Source organism: Ovis aries, chromosome 11 (assembly GCF_016772045.2).
Source record: "Ovis aries strain OAR_USU_Benz2616 breed Rambouillet chromosome 11, ARS-UI_Ramb_v3.0, whole genome shotgun sequence".
NCBI classification, from domain to species: domain Eukaryota; kingdom Metazoa; phylum Chordata; class Mammalia; order Artiodactyla; family Bovidae; genus Ovis; species Ovis aries.
The window spans coordinates 38,192,530-38,209,159 of record NC_056064.1 but is presented as its reverse complement, the minus strand read 5'-3'; positions in this window follow the sequence as shown (position 1 = coordinate 38,209,159).

The following is a 16,630-nucleotide window of genomic DNA, read 5'->3' as shown; positions in this document are numbered from 1 at the left end:
CCCTGGGAGTGAGCAGAGCAGGCCAGGAGGTGATCCTGGGCATGCAGGAGGTCACGCGAGGGGAGCTCCCGAGGCAGAAGGCCTGGGAAAAAAGCCTGGGGATGGAGGAGGCCGCAGAAGTGATATCAATACTGTAACAATACTCTTACTTACTACCGAGGGCAACTAGAATTTTTTTGAACACTCAGGGTGGACCAGGTTCTGTGTTTTCCATGCATCACATTATTTCATCCTCACAGGAGCTGGGTACATTACACAGCAGGAGGAAATCAGGCTCGGAGAGGTTAAGTAACTTACCCGGCCTCCCAGAGGGAGGATCTAAACAGGGTTTGGACTCACTCTGTTTGACTCTAGAAGCCTGCTCCTAACCACAGCGCTGGGCCACGGTACTAGGCGGCTGAGAGGGAAAGCAAGATGGGTCACAGGCAGCCACTCCACTCACTCACCTGACTCCATTCACGTCGGCAAGACATGCGTTTCTCACCAAGGAGCGACCTGGGATCCAGGAAGCAATTTTTTCACTGGGCCCACATAGATAGAGATTCTCTTTCCTCTCCTGCTGGCCCGTCTCCCCTTTCTATTAATAAGCTTCTTACTCCCCCTCTTCCCAGGCTAAGGGGCTCTTCTCCACCATCTGCTCCCAAGATGGCCGACACCGTCCACCTTGCTTCCCAGGGGATGGATGGTCCAGGACTCATCCCTCCCCGAGGTGCTGTAATTCGAGGGGCTGCCCAGCTGGAATGGACCCAGGGCCTCCCCAGATTGCCCTCCCACCCCTGTGAGCTGGCTGGCCTCTGCCCTCTGCCCTCTTCTGCCATTAACCCTGTCACCTGCCGGACATCAGCCCCGGGGCCCAGTCTGTCAACCGTGGCCAAAGATGGATGGGGGAGCGGCTGGGAAGCATAAGCGGCGACCCCTTAATGAGATCTGGGCGGGGAGGGCTGGGCTCGATCAGGCAGCGCAGGGCCAGGCTGGTAATAAAGGCCCTTGCTGGGTATGACCTGCGCTCCTTCTGTGGAGCAACCGCGGAGGGAGAAGCTGCAATACAGGCCTGGAGGGCACAGGATTCAGTTGCCACTTCCCCCCGCTTCCCACCACCCCGGCCCTCTCTCCCCTCCACTGGCAACCAGACTTGAGGCGGGAGAGATGAGGAGAGCCTGGGGGAAAAAAAAGAGGATCCACCACCCCCTATTCTTTCTCCTTGGCGTGGTGACCCCGGCTCCCTGGGAAGAAACACAGACACAAAGAATCTCTAGGAAACAGGAGACCAGCTGCCTGGCTGCGGCAGCCCTAAGGCAGTCCCAGGAGACTCCAAGCCTCCTGTCCAAGTACAGAGAAACTGGAGAGTGGGAGCCTTTGTGGGGTGTTGCCTGTAGTAGGTTTGGGGGTTAGACTGACTTGGGTAAAGGGGTGAGGGTGCTTCGTGTGTCATTCTGGTAGGGAGTGGGGAGAAATTCACTCCCTGCGGATAGGAATGAGGTTGGTTGAAAATAGGGCTCTTTGAGTTTGAGGGAGGTCCTTTATAACCCCATGAAGACTCAGGAGAAGCTTAGTCTTTACCGGATACCCAGCAAAGGTTGGCTGCAAGACTCTTTGGCCACTACTTTGACCTTGTCTGTCCCCAGAGTGACCACCTGCAGTGATTTCTGGCTTCCCTCCCAGCTATTTAGTTCAGGCTGAGCAGGTTTGTGGTGCAGCCTCAGGAGGCTTGGACTCTGGTTCAGCTTAGCTGTATGAGTCTTGGCAACTCTTTTCTGGGCCTCAGTTGCTTTATCTTTAAAAGGTAGCGGTAGACAGTGGTCTTTATACTTCTTTTACTTATTAAATTTTATTTATTTATTTATGACTATGCTGGGTCTTCGCGGCTGCGTGGACTTTCTTCTAGTTGCGGTGAGGGGGCTACTCTCTAGCTGTGGTGTGCGGCTTTCTCATCGCAGTGGCTTCTCTTGCTGCAGGGAACGGCCTTAGGGCGTGTGGGCTTCGGTAGTTGTCGCTTCTGAGCACGAGAGCACAGGCTCAGTAGTTGAGGGGCACAGGCTTAGTTGCTCCACGGTATGCGGGATCTTTCCAGATCAGGAATCAAATCCGTGTTTCCTGCATTGGTAGGCAGATTCTTTACCCCTGGACCACCAGGGAAGCCCTTCACATCTTTTAAATATTAATAGAAGGCCCAAAGCTAGTGCTGTGACTGGCTAATCTGCACTGGCTCTCAAGGGCTTCCCTGGTAGCTCAGTTGGTAGACAATCTGCCTGCAATGCAGGAGACTGGGGTTTGATCCCTGGGTTGGGAAAAATCACCTGGAGAAAGAAATGGCAACCCACTCCTGTATTCTTGCCTGGAGAGTCTCATGGACAGAGGAGCCTGGCAGGCTACAGACCATGGGATCACAAGAGTCAGACACAACTTAGCGACTAAACCACCACTCGAGGGCTCTACGAGCCTGTTATGTGCATTTCTAACTTTGCGCTGGGTGACTTCCAGTTATTACCTTGAAATGGGCTTTGGTGGAAGTATTCACACCACGGAAACTGGAAAATGCTACAGATTGGAGCTTCTCTATCACCACCCCAGTAAGAACTGGCTGTTAAACTTTTACCAACACACTACGGAACAGCTCTTATGTGACAGGTATGAAAACAGAGAGGAGCAGAATCACTTTAGTTAAAGCAGGGCTGCCCTCTCCCCACCAAACCTTGCCCCGATCCAGGACTCGTAAACCGTCATATCAGAAGGATGAGATTCATTCCAGCCCTGAATGCTGTGAGTCTAAGCGACAGGCCACAGAGGCGACACAGGAAGGAGAAAGTGCTTGCACCTGACAAGCAAACTTCGTTTCTGTGTTCACCTAAGTTCCATGATGAATACAAAAGTCAATATTCCCAAAGCCGGCCTCCTTTCCTGCCTATTAGAATCAGCTGATTCATTCTTGTCAGGGTGGAAAGGTGGGGACAAGCAAAAGAAAAACAACTGTTCGAAGCTGAAAGAACTCTGGCATTTAATCTAGAGGTTTCTAAATCATCAGAATTACCTGGGAAGATTTTTAAAATAACAATTTCTTGCCCCTGTGCCTAGACCTACTGGTTTCAAAATCTCCAGTGGGGGAGAGGTTTTCTCTCATAGCTGCTGCAGTAGAGATGGAGGGCTACAATCGGTGGTGAGTCATCAATTAGACTTTGTCCGCTTTCTAAAAGAGATGTCCTCATTCTCCCTTAGCAAAGGAATATTTTTAAAGTGCTTTCCCACAGCTAAGTCTCTGCTGCATTTCTAGCCCTCTCATCTATATAGTGAGCTTCCCAGGTGGCACTGAAGTGAAGCGAAAGTCGCTCAGTTGTGTCTGACTCTTTGTGACCCCATGGACTATATAGTTCATGGAATTCTCCAGGCCAGAATACTGGAGTAGGTAGCCTTTCCCTTCTCCAGGGGATCTTCCCAATCCAAGGATCAAATCCAGCTCTCCTGCATTGCAAACAGATTCTTTACCAGCTGAGCCACAAGGGAAGCCCAAGAATACTGGAGTGGGTAGCCTATCCCTTCTCCAGCAGATCATCCTGACCCAGGAATCAAACTGGGGTCTCCTGCATTGCAGGTGGATTCTTTACCAACTGAACTATCAGGGAAGCCCCAGGGGGAACAAGTGGTAAAGAACCCACCTGCCAATGCAGGAGACATAAGGACTCAGGTTTGATCCCTGGGTCAGGAAGATCGCCTGGAGAAGGGAATGGGTACCCACTTCAGTATTCTGGCCTGGAGAATTCCATGGGGTCACAAAGAGTTGGATACGACTAACACTTTCACTTTTTCTTTCATCTATATAATTATTTTACTGATGACTTTCAGAGTTTGCCTGCATGCTGAATGTTCTGGATTTATTTCTTCATTCCACAAAAATTAATTCAGCACCTAACTGCCAGGATCTATGTTTGGTGCTGGGGAGACGGTGATGAGTAAAATGGACTTGATCCTTGACCTTTGAGCTTACAGCCTTGTGAGGGAATCAGGATGAAACTACCAGTGTTGGGATGCGGCATAAGGGAGATGTCGGGGTTAAGAAGAGGGAGTGAAGGAGAGCGTCCTGAAGAAATGAGAGTAGGGTTGTGGCCTTAAGATAGTCTAGGAAGGAGGATGGAAGGGTAGGGAGCATTGTTTTCAGCATAGAATGGCATGTGTGGGGCTGAAGGTAAGACAGCAGCTGCTGCTGCTAAGTTGCTTCAGTCATGTCCGACTCTGTGCAGCCCCATAGACGGCCTCCTACCAGGCTCCTCTGTTCCTGGGATTCTCCAGGCAAGAACACTGGAGTGGGTTGCCATTTCCTTCTCCAATGCATGAAAGTGAAAAGTGAAAGTGAACGCCCTCAGTCGTGTCTGACTCTTAGCGACCTCATGAACTGCAGCCTACCAGGCTCCTCTGTCCATGGGATTTTCCAGGCAAGAGTACTGGAGTGGGGTGCCATTGCCTTCTCCAAGACAGCAGAGTGGGCCTCAACTGACCGAGTGAATGTCCACACAGCTAAAGCTTTCTGTCATTTCTATGGCCCTTCCCAGAAACCCCTCCAAGCGCCTCCATGACTGTCTGGGCTCCATGGAGTCCAGAGCAAGACAAAGAACTTTTGTCTGATCAGCTGAGCTATAATGAGAGAATGACCCCCAGCTTCTTTATTTATGCATCCAGCACGGAGCTTGCTTTTGTAAGAGCAGCACTGTATTGCTGTCTCACAGTCAGCCATGCATTTTACAATAATTCTACATTGTCTACCCTGGGTTTTATTTCTGCCTAACTTCCCTTTCAGCTTTCTTTTTAAAAGCCTTGCCTCTTTGCTCCCTTTTTACTTATCTCTTTCTTTGAAGTGGAACACGTAGAGAACATGTGGGTTTCAGGGAAATCTGCCATCCCAAGGGGCCTTCTCCAATGAAATGCAGGTCAGCCTGAGATTTGGAGTTGAAAGCTGATTAGTCTAAATGCTCACATCTTAGAAAGTCTAACCAATCTGCCCATCAAGGCTGCTGATCCCATCCTGTCTTATTCGCGGCTGGGGCAGAGTCAGCGCCAGACAGTGATGTGCCAGGCAGAATAGCATCTTTGCACAGCGCCTCCTGGAAGGGAGGGCAGTGGGGAGGGGGCAGATGCTGAGAGGCTCATGGGAGCCATGCCAACAGATGGGTCTGCCTGGGTGCCTGACTAAACCAACGAACCCTTCCCAAGCCAATCCGCACGCGGGGCCAGAGCCCATTCTTTCTCCGTGAGATCCCCAGTGAAGCAACTGGGGCCACGGAGGAATTCATCGGTGGGTGGGAGCGGGGAGGTCAGCAGGGGCAGGCTGGGGGTGGGTCTGCTCGGATTAGCCCGTGGGAGCTGAGCCAGCCCCGGCGGGCGGGGCTGCTTTGGCACTCTCCTGCAGTTACCGGGCCTTCCTGCCTGCCTGGTTGCTGGTGTGCGGAGCTCAGCCCCCTCCGCAAAGAGCCCCTGAGAGGGGCCGGGAAGGGGGGAAGGCCACCCGTGGCCTTGTGAGGCTGAAGCACAGGCTCCTTCCTCAGCTGCCAGGGAAGAATTTAATTACCAATTAAAGCCCCCTCCATCTGTTTCAGGCCTGCCAGAGAGCTCTCTCTACCCTTTAATTACATCTCTGACAACAATTTAACTCAATTAGCTGGTAAACACAGCAGAATGCAGGCAACCCGGGGCACCCTCTCATCCCTGCCATCTGTCTGTCTGTCTGATGCTTTCCCCACCCGCTCTCAGTCTGTCTGTCCTGCCCCGACTTCCCCATCTCACTCTGATCACCCCCCTGTTTCCTCTTTTCCTTCTGTCGCTCTTCTCCAGCACCTCTTGTCTGCCTCAAGCCAGCTGGGTTTTCCCCCTGATCTTTGTCATGATATCTTCCTTTCCCATCTGTCTGTCCACCCCTATCTGCTGTCTGTCTTTCCCTGGCTCTGTCTGGCTCTGTTCATTCCAACTTGCCGTCAGTCTCTGCAGGCCAGTCTCTAGAAAGCCCTCCTTTTCCTTTCCTTCTCCTGTTTCTTTCTCCTTCTTTGCCATCCCTCCCATGTTTAAGCAGATCCATCCCTTTCAACATCTCTTCTTTGAGTTTCCTTCCTGGTTTGTTTCCCTAACCTTTACCATCTCCTTTTGTTTGGTCCACTTAACACAGACAAATGTCAGCCAGAGGATCTGGCCAGTGACTGGCTCAGAACTTTATGTATATTATTTGGTTGAATTGTTACTAAAATTCTGTGAAGTAGGTTTATTTCCATTTATAAGTGTAGTAATCGATGCTCTGAGAAATTTTTACAACTTGCCCAAGGTCACAGAGTTCGCAATGTATTGAATGAGGATTCAAATCCAGGTCTGTTTACGCTGATGCTGAATAAGGGAGCTGGCGCCTGTGAGGGGAGCAGCTTGGTGGATAGCAGAGAAGGCCCGGGTATGGGGGTGCAGGGGGAAGGTTCTGCGCTTCTCAAATGAAGGGCAGAACCAGAGATTACCAGTTAACACTGGGTGAAAATTAGGGATGATTTCTGAGAAACTAACTTCACTATTTCTGCTGGAAAGAATCTTCCAGATTCTAAATTGCTACAGTGTTGAAGAAGTTTCTCAGTCCCCTAAGAAAGAAAATTTCTAAGACCCCGGAGCAGTTGGGGAGAAGGAGAGAAACCAGTAGGCTCTAATTATCCTAGCAACCCTCTCCTGGAATGAGGCGGGGGGAGGGTGGGAGAAGGGCAGCCTGATCCGTCTTGTGGACAGGCAGGGACATGATGGAGACCCCAGGTTGGCCAGGTAGTCACATGGCTGCGGTCAGGCAGACCCCAGCCAGATAAAACTCATCTGCTTTCTTCCCCTGTCCTTCCTTGGCCGACTAATCATTCTTCCTGTGATTAAAACAGGAAAGAATTGGGGGGAGACTACAGCAGTGAAGGGGAACTATTTCTTATCTCTGTTTTCTACCTTTCTTTGATTTTAAGGTTTGCAGTCCATCCAGCAGGGTTAGGTCCACTTGGGGCTGAAAACTCACTTCTACCCTGCTTTCTGCCCCTTGAAGCAGGAGTGCTGGGACTCCCACTACGTTCCTCACACACAGGACCTGTCTCTGAAAGCAACTGGAAACTGGATTAGAGTCAGCCTAAGTAAGGGGACTGGTACTTCACCTAAAATTGTCATCATTACAAATCTCTCAGAGGAAATGCCATTCTGTAGGCAGTTATGAAAAGTCTGGGCAGAGGCAACCAACATGCAGATGAAGGGTTGGAAGAGAGGCAGGGGCAGAAAAGCAGAACTCAGAATGTGGAGGCTTCTTGTCCAAGCTTCCTCAGCCTTATATAAGCAGTGGGTTTGTGGGCAGTTTCTATAAACATACTGTAATAAAGACCACAGAATAATGAGGTTGCTGGGTTGTTTTTTTCTAAACTTGATTACCTAGAATTAAAGATATCAAGGGACTAGAGAGGTCTATCTAACCCAGAGTCCTTCCTGCTGCAAGAATTCTTATTATAGTGGCCATCATAGTATATTTCTTTGAATACTTCCAATGACAGGGAAGTCACTACCTCACAAGGTAACCCTTTTCCATTTTCAGACTATTTTAACATTTAGAAAATCCTTTCTTGTATTGTCACCCTGTAATTTCCATCCTTCTGTCCTATTCTTACCTTGAGAAGCAATGGAGAATGTGTAAATTTTTCTTCCTCAGTTCAGATGCCAATCCAATGTCTAGAAGGCAACCAATAGGAACCCTTGAGAATTTAAACATCCCTAGTTCCTTCAGCTCTTCCTCAACTGCTCTTATTTCAAAATCTCACTATTCTTTTTCTATGTACCTCTTTTCATTAGCAATGCCTTTCTTTATAAATACTGCCCCAGACTGAAACTGGATTCTCTAAAGTCCAATGGGCACAGGACAGAGAAAGACTATTACCTCCCTTGTTCTGGATACTGTATTTTTATTAATGCAGCTCAGAATCTATAATGTTTTATGGCCACTACAGGTCACAGTAATCTTTCTATCCTATCAGCATATCGAGGTGGCAGTTGAATAAATTGGTTTGTTAGGGGATATGCCACCCTTAGACATGTCATCCTAACTTCTACTGAGTTAATGTTTTTAGTGAGGAACAGAAAACTTATCATTTAACCCTTTAAAATTTCATCTCACTCAATTCAATTTAACTAACACTGATAGAGCAATACTGTGTTTCGCTATGCTCGATTTTGGACCAATGTTCCCGTCCTACTGATCTTGAACCTGTCACCTAAAATATTAACTAGCTCTGTATCAGCCTCAGATCTGATGAGCTTGTCTTCCATGTCTTCATTCACCCTCCATGAAGTACTGTGCCTCCTGAGAGGACTATTTTGAAAGAATCAGTATCTAAATGAGTCTCTCCTTCAAATGGAGGATTAGTTGGTTTTCTGGTAACTGTTAATTTTGATCAAATTCAAGTACAGAAGACTGTCAAAAATAGTACAAAGAGCTCCCATTTGCCCTTTACCAGATTCACCCACTGTTTACATTCACCTCCATTTGTTTTATTTCTCTCTATCCACATGTTTATATATGCATAATTTCTCTGAGTTTTGGAGAGAAATTGGAGACCTCATGTTCCTTTTTCTCTACTTGAGTATGTATTTCCCAAGAACAAAGGCATACTCTTATACAAACAACTTTACTATAGTTGCCAAAATTCAGAAATTTAACATTGCTGCAAGACTATTATGTAATCCATATTCAAATTACATCAACTTCCTCAGCAATGTGTTTTACAGCGATTTCCAGCCCCACCTCCCTTCACTCCCGGTCCAGGAGTCAGTCTGGGATCATTGACTAGCCAAGCTCTGTATAGGAGGCTGTGGTTTCATTTCAACATTTTGCTAAAAGCAGTTTTGAAGCTTTTTTCTTTTTTTAAATGCCAACCTATGAAAAACAGTCAAAACATCCCACCTTCCAAGGATGAAGATCTGGTACCTCTGAGGAGAGCAAAACAAATGTTTTGCAGACTCTGAAAGTAATTCCCATGAAGCCACCACAAATGTTTCATGCAATGGAAGCATTTGTAACAAGTGTAGGCACCCGGTGAGATGGCTTGGGAGGGAACTTCCTCAGAGAGGAATGACTCCTAGGATATTTGCTTATAAATTTGCCTCATGACTTGATAGACAAACTGCACCACCATCTTAGTTAGAGTTTCACCTCCCAGAGAATAAGGCCTATAAGATAGACACATTCTCCCTGGCCCATTTGTTAAAAGTCCTGGACTGCTGGAGCTGAGCCCCAGGTTTTGCTCCCCAAAAGAGCTATTTATACTTGCCATAGGATGAACCCTTAACCGCTAAGGTCAGGCATGAGGGAGGGAGCTGGACCAACAAAGATGTACAGGGTAATCAATTCCCAACAACTCAAAACGTGGTCACACTGATGGAGAATGGATAACATTGACATCCCACCCACTTGCTCCATCATGGACACCCAATAAATATGAAAGCACATTAACAAGCCTGTGGCAGCATTCTGTACAGGATTTGCTAAACTAAGGCATCTTGGACTCCACCCAGAATTCAGGTTAATGATGACCAAGCGATGCTTCTGTGGATTTCCTCCCTTGCACCCAGGTTCACAGCCTTAGAGCTTAGCCTCTCATTGCTCTTCTTCTCCTTGTCTGTCCTCCTAATTTCAGATCCATCATCAAACTACTTCACATTTCTCATGTTTACTCTTTTCTCTCTCTCTTTTTTTTTTTTTTCTGGCTGTGCTGGATCTTCACTGTGGTGTGTGGACTTCTCTAGTTGCAGCGTGTGGGCTTAACTCCCCTGTGGCATGTGAGAATCTTAGTTCCCTGACCAGGCATGGAATCAGTGTCCCTGCATTGGAAGGTGGATTCTAAACCACTGGACCATGAGGAAAGTCCCTCTCACATTTATTTTTTCGTCTCCGTTCTGGTCCAGGTCCCACTTTACTGGTTCCCTGCTTTCCAGTCTCTTTCCTATTGATTCATTCTATGTACTATCACTAGATTAATTTTCCCTGTAAATATATGTATATACACATACATACACACACTGACACACACAGTATATACATTGCCCCACAAGTCCGTGCTTAATACTTTCCTCAAGTTTCCACTGTAGATCCAGCCAAACTCACTCATCCACAAACAGCCTTCTTCTTGGCCGTTGCTCTTGTCATTCATTCCCTCTCCACATCACTCCATTCCATCACTCCATCGGTCACTTTTTTAGAGACCTGGGATCCATGGCTCAGGGGACCCCAAGCTCCAAATCCTGCAACTCTTCTCTCTTCTCTCAGAGCTCAGTAATGAAAGCATTTGGTATCTATACTACTTTTTTGGCACTTGGCACATGACTCCTTAGATGATTTGTAAATTTAACGTATATACTCTTTCTCCTAAAAAAGACTGTAAGCCCTTGAGGAGTAGACATCATGTTTACCTATCTTATTTTTAATGTGTGTGTGTGTGTTTGTGTGCTAAGTTACTTCAGTTGTGTCTCTTTGCAACCCCATGAACTGTAGCCTGCCACGCTCCTCTGTCCACGGAATTCTCTAGGCAAAAATAGTGGAGTGGGTTGCCATGCCCTTCTCCATGCGATCTTCCTGACCCAGGGATTGAACCTGGGTCTCTTGTTTGGCAGGCAGGTTTTTTACCACTAGGGCCACCTGGGAAGCCCTATATTTAAAGTAATGCCATTTATATAGTTGGGACACTGCATGTTCAGTATTGGTGATCACGGAGCTTGTTTGAAAGGGTCTATAACCAAATAATGTAACAGTCAACATGCATTGAGCACACAATAATCATCAGACACAATGCTGTACACTTTATGTGGATTATCTAATTTATCCCTTCTACAACCCAGTGATCTAGGAACAATTATAATCCCCATTTTAATGATGAGAAACTGGGGCTTAGAGAAGCTTACTAATTTGCCCATGGTCATCCAGCTAGTGAGTAGAATAACCAGGATTCAACCCAGATGGTTTGATTCTAGGGCCTGGCTCTCAACCACCATGCTACATCCACAAAAAAGGTAACCCTCCCACCCCAAGGCTTTAAGTAATAATTTTGATGCTGCTGATAATAAATAAACATTTTTTCCCAAGGAAAGTGGGGCTCTGATATGCTCAAACAGCTTTTTAATGTTTAATAACTTCATTCTTGCAAAACTCTTTGGGTGTACACATTCAATCCTTTCATGAGAAGAAGATAAAATAAGCTGCAAACTCATATTTGAATTTTGCCTGGTCTTTCAAGGGCTACTTTCTTCTTTTTGTTTTTTGGCACAGGATAGTAGGGAGGAAGTCTCAAACCTCAGAACAGTCTATATTTACAGACTGGCTCCAGTGTTTCTGAATCCCAGGCCTGGCTAGAAATCTACAGTCTTCAGCTTCCACCCAGCATTCCTAGAGGGTTGGGGCTGAGGAGGATTTGGTGGGGAGGACGTAGGAGTAGGGTTGTGTTTTCTCATAATTTAGGTCAACTTTGGGGTTCCGATGGGGCATTCTGTTCCTTATCCAGAAAAGAGGAGACAAAATAGGATGCATTGTGTATGTTCAGACTGTGTTCACAGAAGACATCTCAGCAAGGCAGGCCCTATCACAGCCAGCTGATGTCACCAAGAGAGGAGGGGAAGATGGAGGAAAGAAACAATAGGAGGAGAGACAAAGAGAGAGGGAGGGAAGATGGTGCAAACAGGAAGATGGCAAATACGGTGGAGGAGGTGGGAGCACAGAGAGCACAGCAGAGGAAAGAAGAGAAGGCTATGGAACCGTATTCCCTTCTCCCCTCCCTAACTGACGGGCGAAAGCTTCTCTGCCTTCCATGCAATCCGGAGGGGACATCACCCTCACCCTTACCCTCCCCCTCCGGTGTTGTCTCGCCCGAGGTTGCAAACAGGGCAGACTTGTAAACAGTTGATGAAAATGTCCTCGGGTTTCTCCAGAAGTTGCCTGTTTCCTGGGGCCATTCCTTTCCTTACAACCCTCCGGGAGACCCCTCCCGGCAGACCCCAACCAGGCTCCAGCAGCCCCCCTCTCTCCTCCATTCCCCCAGCTCTCCAGAGGGGCTCGCGTCTCCCTGATGCGCTCCGGTCTCTGTCTGAGCCATCCATCAAGGGTGGCAGGCTGAGGGAAACATGAAAAAGAGCCTATTTGGCTATTAACATCCCCTCCCGCTTTGTTGTCTCTCTTCTCCCCACTCCCCTTCCAGCCCCCCACCCCTCCCCTCCCTTTCCCCTTTTGCGGGAGACAAAACCAGACTGACAAGCTGAAGACTCAAACATTAATCAAACTGCGCTCCGGAACAACCTTTCCCTCGCATTAATAAATACATTTGCGGCCCCTCATTGGACAGTTGGCCTAATTTGTTTCTTTTTTGCGGGGTGGAGGGAGCAGCCGCGCCCGCGCCCCCCGGCTCCCAGCAGCCCAGTGCAAAGCAGATGTTCCGCAGCGGACGCGGAGCAGCGCCGAGCAGCGCGCCCCGGAGGCCGCGGTTGCCATGGCGACGGCCCGGCCGCCTGCTGTCGCTGAGCATGCTGTCTCGCCCGCTCAGTGATTACCTCCATCTCCGCAGCGTTCGCCATACGGCCCGGATTCTAATCAGATCCCCTCCCCCTCCTCCCTGCCTCCTGGCGGAGCCCACCCTCCTCTGGCCAGCCCACTACCCCTCCAGCTCCCACATCCTTGGGGCTCGTTAAAAACTGGGGTACCTCCTTGATAGTGCCAGGAAAGAGAAATGAGAGAGAGGAGGAGCTCTCCTGTGTTTAGGGACGATCGGATCCCCTTGGGAAGAGGTTCTGTGCACCTGAGGCCATCTTTGGTGGCCCTGGATTCCAGGGGTCCAGCTCTCAGTACTGTCCCCCGGAGACTCCTCCTCCCCTCCCTGCTTGGGTATGCGGAGGCAGGTCACCTGGGCTGAGAGAGGGAGGGGGAGAGATGAGGCAAGCAACCCTAGTCCACCTCCACCTGGACAAGACTCTTCTGTTCTGATTCTGGAAGTGCTAGGAACAATTTCTGCTGAACAGATTAGAGGTGAGGAGGGTTTCTGGAACAATCAGAGCATCAGTCTAAGCTGTGCCCCTGTGTTAAACCCACTGGTTTCTCAGGCTAAGAGGAGGAGTAGAGAGGCATGTGTTTGCTACTCAAATGATGCAGGCCTGGCTTGAGTTAGTCCCATGTTACTTCCACCCCTCCCCATCAATACCCAGTACACTCTGCACTCATCCAGACTGGTGGTGGGTAGGTCTATGGGTGCCTCAGCTACATGCCCAGCAGGCAGCCTTGCGCGAGTGGTACACATGAAGCTTCTTCGGGCTTGGCAGTGGGTAAGGGGCAGTTGTGAGCCCTCAGGGCCTTGGGGTATTTGGAGAGCTCTCTGTTGGGCAAGGAGGGTCCTCTCCCTGAGACTTTGAGCCTTGTGACAAGATCCCAAACATCCCTGGCTTAAGGACAAACAGGGTAATAACAGCAGCCACAGGAAGAAGAGGACATCGGGGCTGGGGTGAGGCCTACATGGAAGCAGGGCTAAACATGTGGGGCAGGGTGAGGATGCCACCTTCCAGGCTGGCTCACCAGCCAGGAAATCCAACGGGCTTAGAGCAAAAAATAATTTTGCTTTAAGGGAAGGGGCCCTTTGGAGTGATAAGTGTTAAAGTCCTCATCTAGGCCTGGGAAAGCTCGCTCCAACACTGCTACAGCATCCAAAATGCCAGTCTCCCCCCACGACACCCCTCGCCCGGTGTGTTTGCTGTGAAGTCCTGAGCAGCGCCAATGAATGAGGAGAAATGCTACTTTGGGCTCTCTCTGTGCTCTCCCTCCTGTCTACCAGAAATCCACGTTTAAGTCATGGGGCCTTCAAAGATCGAGCCAATCCTTCATTTTACAGGTGAGGAAACAGAGACCCGGACAGAGAGCATAACTGGCCGGAGACCCACAGCTCACACAGTGGATGCGGCTTCCCTTTCTGCTGTGAGGCCGCTGTGGCCCCTCCCTTTCCCCTTGCTGAGGCCACTGCCTGGGAGACTGGTTTCCAAGAGGCACAGGCAGAATCCCAAAAATCTCAGGCCTTTCTAAGCCCAATGTCACCCTGTCTCCTGAAGGCCTGTCACCTGAAGGCGCTCCACTGAAGTGACAGTTCCCGCCGGCCTGCTAGCTCAGGGCCCCTCTGGGGGGCGGGGGGTGGCCAGGGAGCTTTTGTGGGCCCTCCCTCAGCCGATTGTCTGCAGCTCTGTCATTGTCTGTCTGTCACTCAGAAGCGAACCAGTGGGGGGAAGAGGTCAGGCTGGTTGGTGGACAGGGAGAAAGAGGCCTGTCCCTCTCAGAGAAGGGTGGGGAAGATGGGGGGCAAGGCAGCTTATTCAACTGGCTCATCCCACCCCCTCTACCCGCCTTGGCTCCCCTAGGAAATTCCAGGCTTTGCTCATTTAGGACCAGGGCAGCAACTGTCCACAAAGACCCATCTCTTCTTGCCATGTGAAATCTTGAATGCCCACTGGAGATCTGCTCCCTTGCCCTGCCCTGTCTAGAAGGGGCTGCAAAGGCATCTAATTCAAACCTACTTGGAAAGGGGTCTCCTCGTGGCCCCCACTCCACACGACCACCTTCTTGACACTCCTGTGCTTGCCTGTGTCCCTGTCCCCATCTGCCTCATCAGATCCCCCAGGTTCCACCCACCCTCACCCCCCCTCCCCCCCGTAATCCCACCCAGATCCCTCCCCTCCAGAGCCCCTGTTCTCAGACTGCCCTGGCTTCCACTTTACACTGCTGTCTCCCCAGATTGTACGGTTTCCAGTCTCCCCTTGCTCCCCCTGCACACAAATCTACCTCCCCAGATTCAACTGTTTTCAGGCTTCTCTCTCTCTCTGCCCTCTGTACACGAACTATCTCTCCAGATCCTGCTGTTTCCAGGTTCCCCCATGTTTCTCCGGTACACAAATTGGCCTCCCTGGGTTCGGCAGTTTCCAGAACCCCCTTGCTCTCTCACTAGGCAGTCCCATTTCCCTAGATTCAGCTGTTTTCAGGCTCCCCTCATTTGCCCTGTACACAGATTCCTCTCCCAGGTTCTGCTGTTTCCAGGCTCCCCGACTTCCCTTGTACACGGATCAGTCCCTAGCTTATGTTGATCCCAGCTGCCTAAGAGATTGTGTAGGTTTACGGAGTGGAAGGAAAAAGAAAGTCAGAAAGAGAAGGAAGAGAAAGATTGTCATCAGGGAAACTCCTTATCTCTCTGGTCACCCAGAGCTCTAAGCAACTTGTACGCAGTAGACTCTGAGCCTGGGACTCCCTTGAGCTGATCTGCGCTGGGACACCCCAAGTCCCCCTTCCCTGCTGCTGCCCAGGGTCTCAGCTTTAAGCTAAGCCTCCTCTGGAGGGCCCCTTCTTGGAGAGGGTGCTTGTGCACACAGGAGGCAGGGCCTACAAGAGCCTTACCAAGTCTTGGGCTGTCTCTCAGCCCCGGGCCCCTGTCTCTCCCCTGCTACTTCCTTCTTGCCTTCCTAGGCCCTCTGTCTCTTTCTCACCAGCTACACCTAGGCTTCTCTCACCTTATTCAGCTAGAACTTAAAGGATGCTCCAAATGCAGCCTGAGGATAAAAGGTGTTCAAAGCTAGAGACCCACACTTTTTTCCTTTCATTTTTTCAGGATGAAGTAGTATTAGTCTCGGGTCCTAGAAATTCATTATGTGCCTGGACCAGCATCCTGGCATGCTTCTACAGCCTTCCTAAACACTTGTGTTTCATCCTTGTGACATACAAGATGCCCTACATCCTAATCCTCACAGAGGGGAGGGGAGGGGCTGATGGCTCTGTTCTTCAGGTCTTTCCAGGGCTCTTACCTTCTCTGATTCACTTCAATCGTGCCCCCAAAGCTTCTGGAATCTGGGGAGGTGTGTCTGTTCTCCATCTCCTTCCCCCACCCACATACCCAGTAGCCCCATCCCCGGCCATTTTGTCGGTCACAATGCCCCAACTTGCTGGCTCCACTAAACTTTCTGGGTTCACTGGGGAGCAAACAGGAAGACAGGGCAGGTCCAGGGTAGTGCTCTCACAGAAGAGAGAACTTTATTGAAAGTGAAGCCCACAGGTTTCCGACCTCTCTGCTTCTGCTCCCAGGACCCCGCGAGTGGCTTCAGTTTCCCCGCCTGTCAAGCAGGGCTGACACGCCTGCCTACCTCACAGAGGTTGGGATCGCAAAATAAATTACATATGTGAAGAAAACAGAATTCTTTTACAGAACCTGACAAGTGTGAGCTATTTACCTGAGTCCTATTTAAAGAAACCTGTACAAGGAGCTATTTTGTATTTTGTATATAAACTCTCCTTCCTTTCTTTGAAAGGAAACAAAGTTGATGACACTCATTTATTAATTTCATTATTTAAAAAAAAACACTATTGGGGATTTCTCTGGTGGTCCAGTGATTAGGACTCCAAATTGCCAATGCAGGGTGCGTGGGTTCAATTGCTGGTTGCTGCTAAGTCACTTCAGTCGTGTCCGACTCTGTGCGACCCCATAGATGGCAGCCCACCAGGCTCCCCTGTCCCGGGATTCTCCAGGCAAGAACGCTGGAGTGGGTTGCCATTTCCTTCTCCAATGCATGAAAGTGAAAAGTGAAAGTGAAGTCGTATCTGACTTGT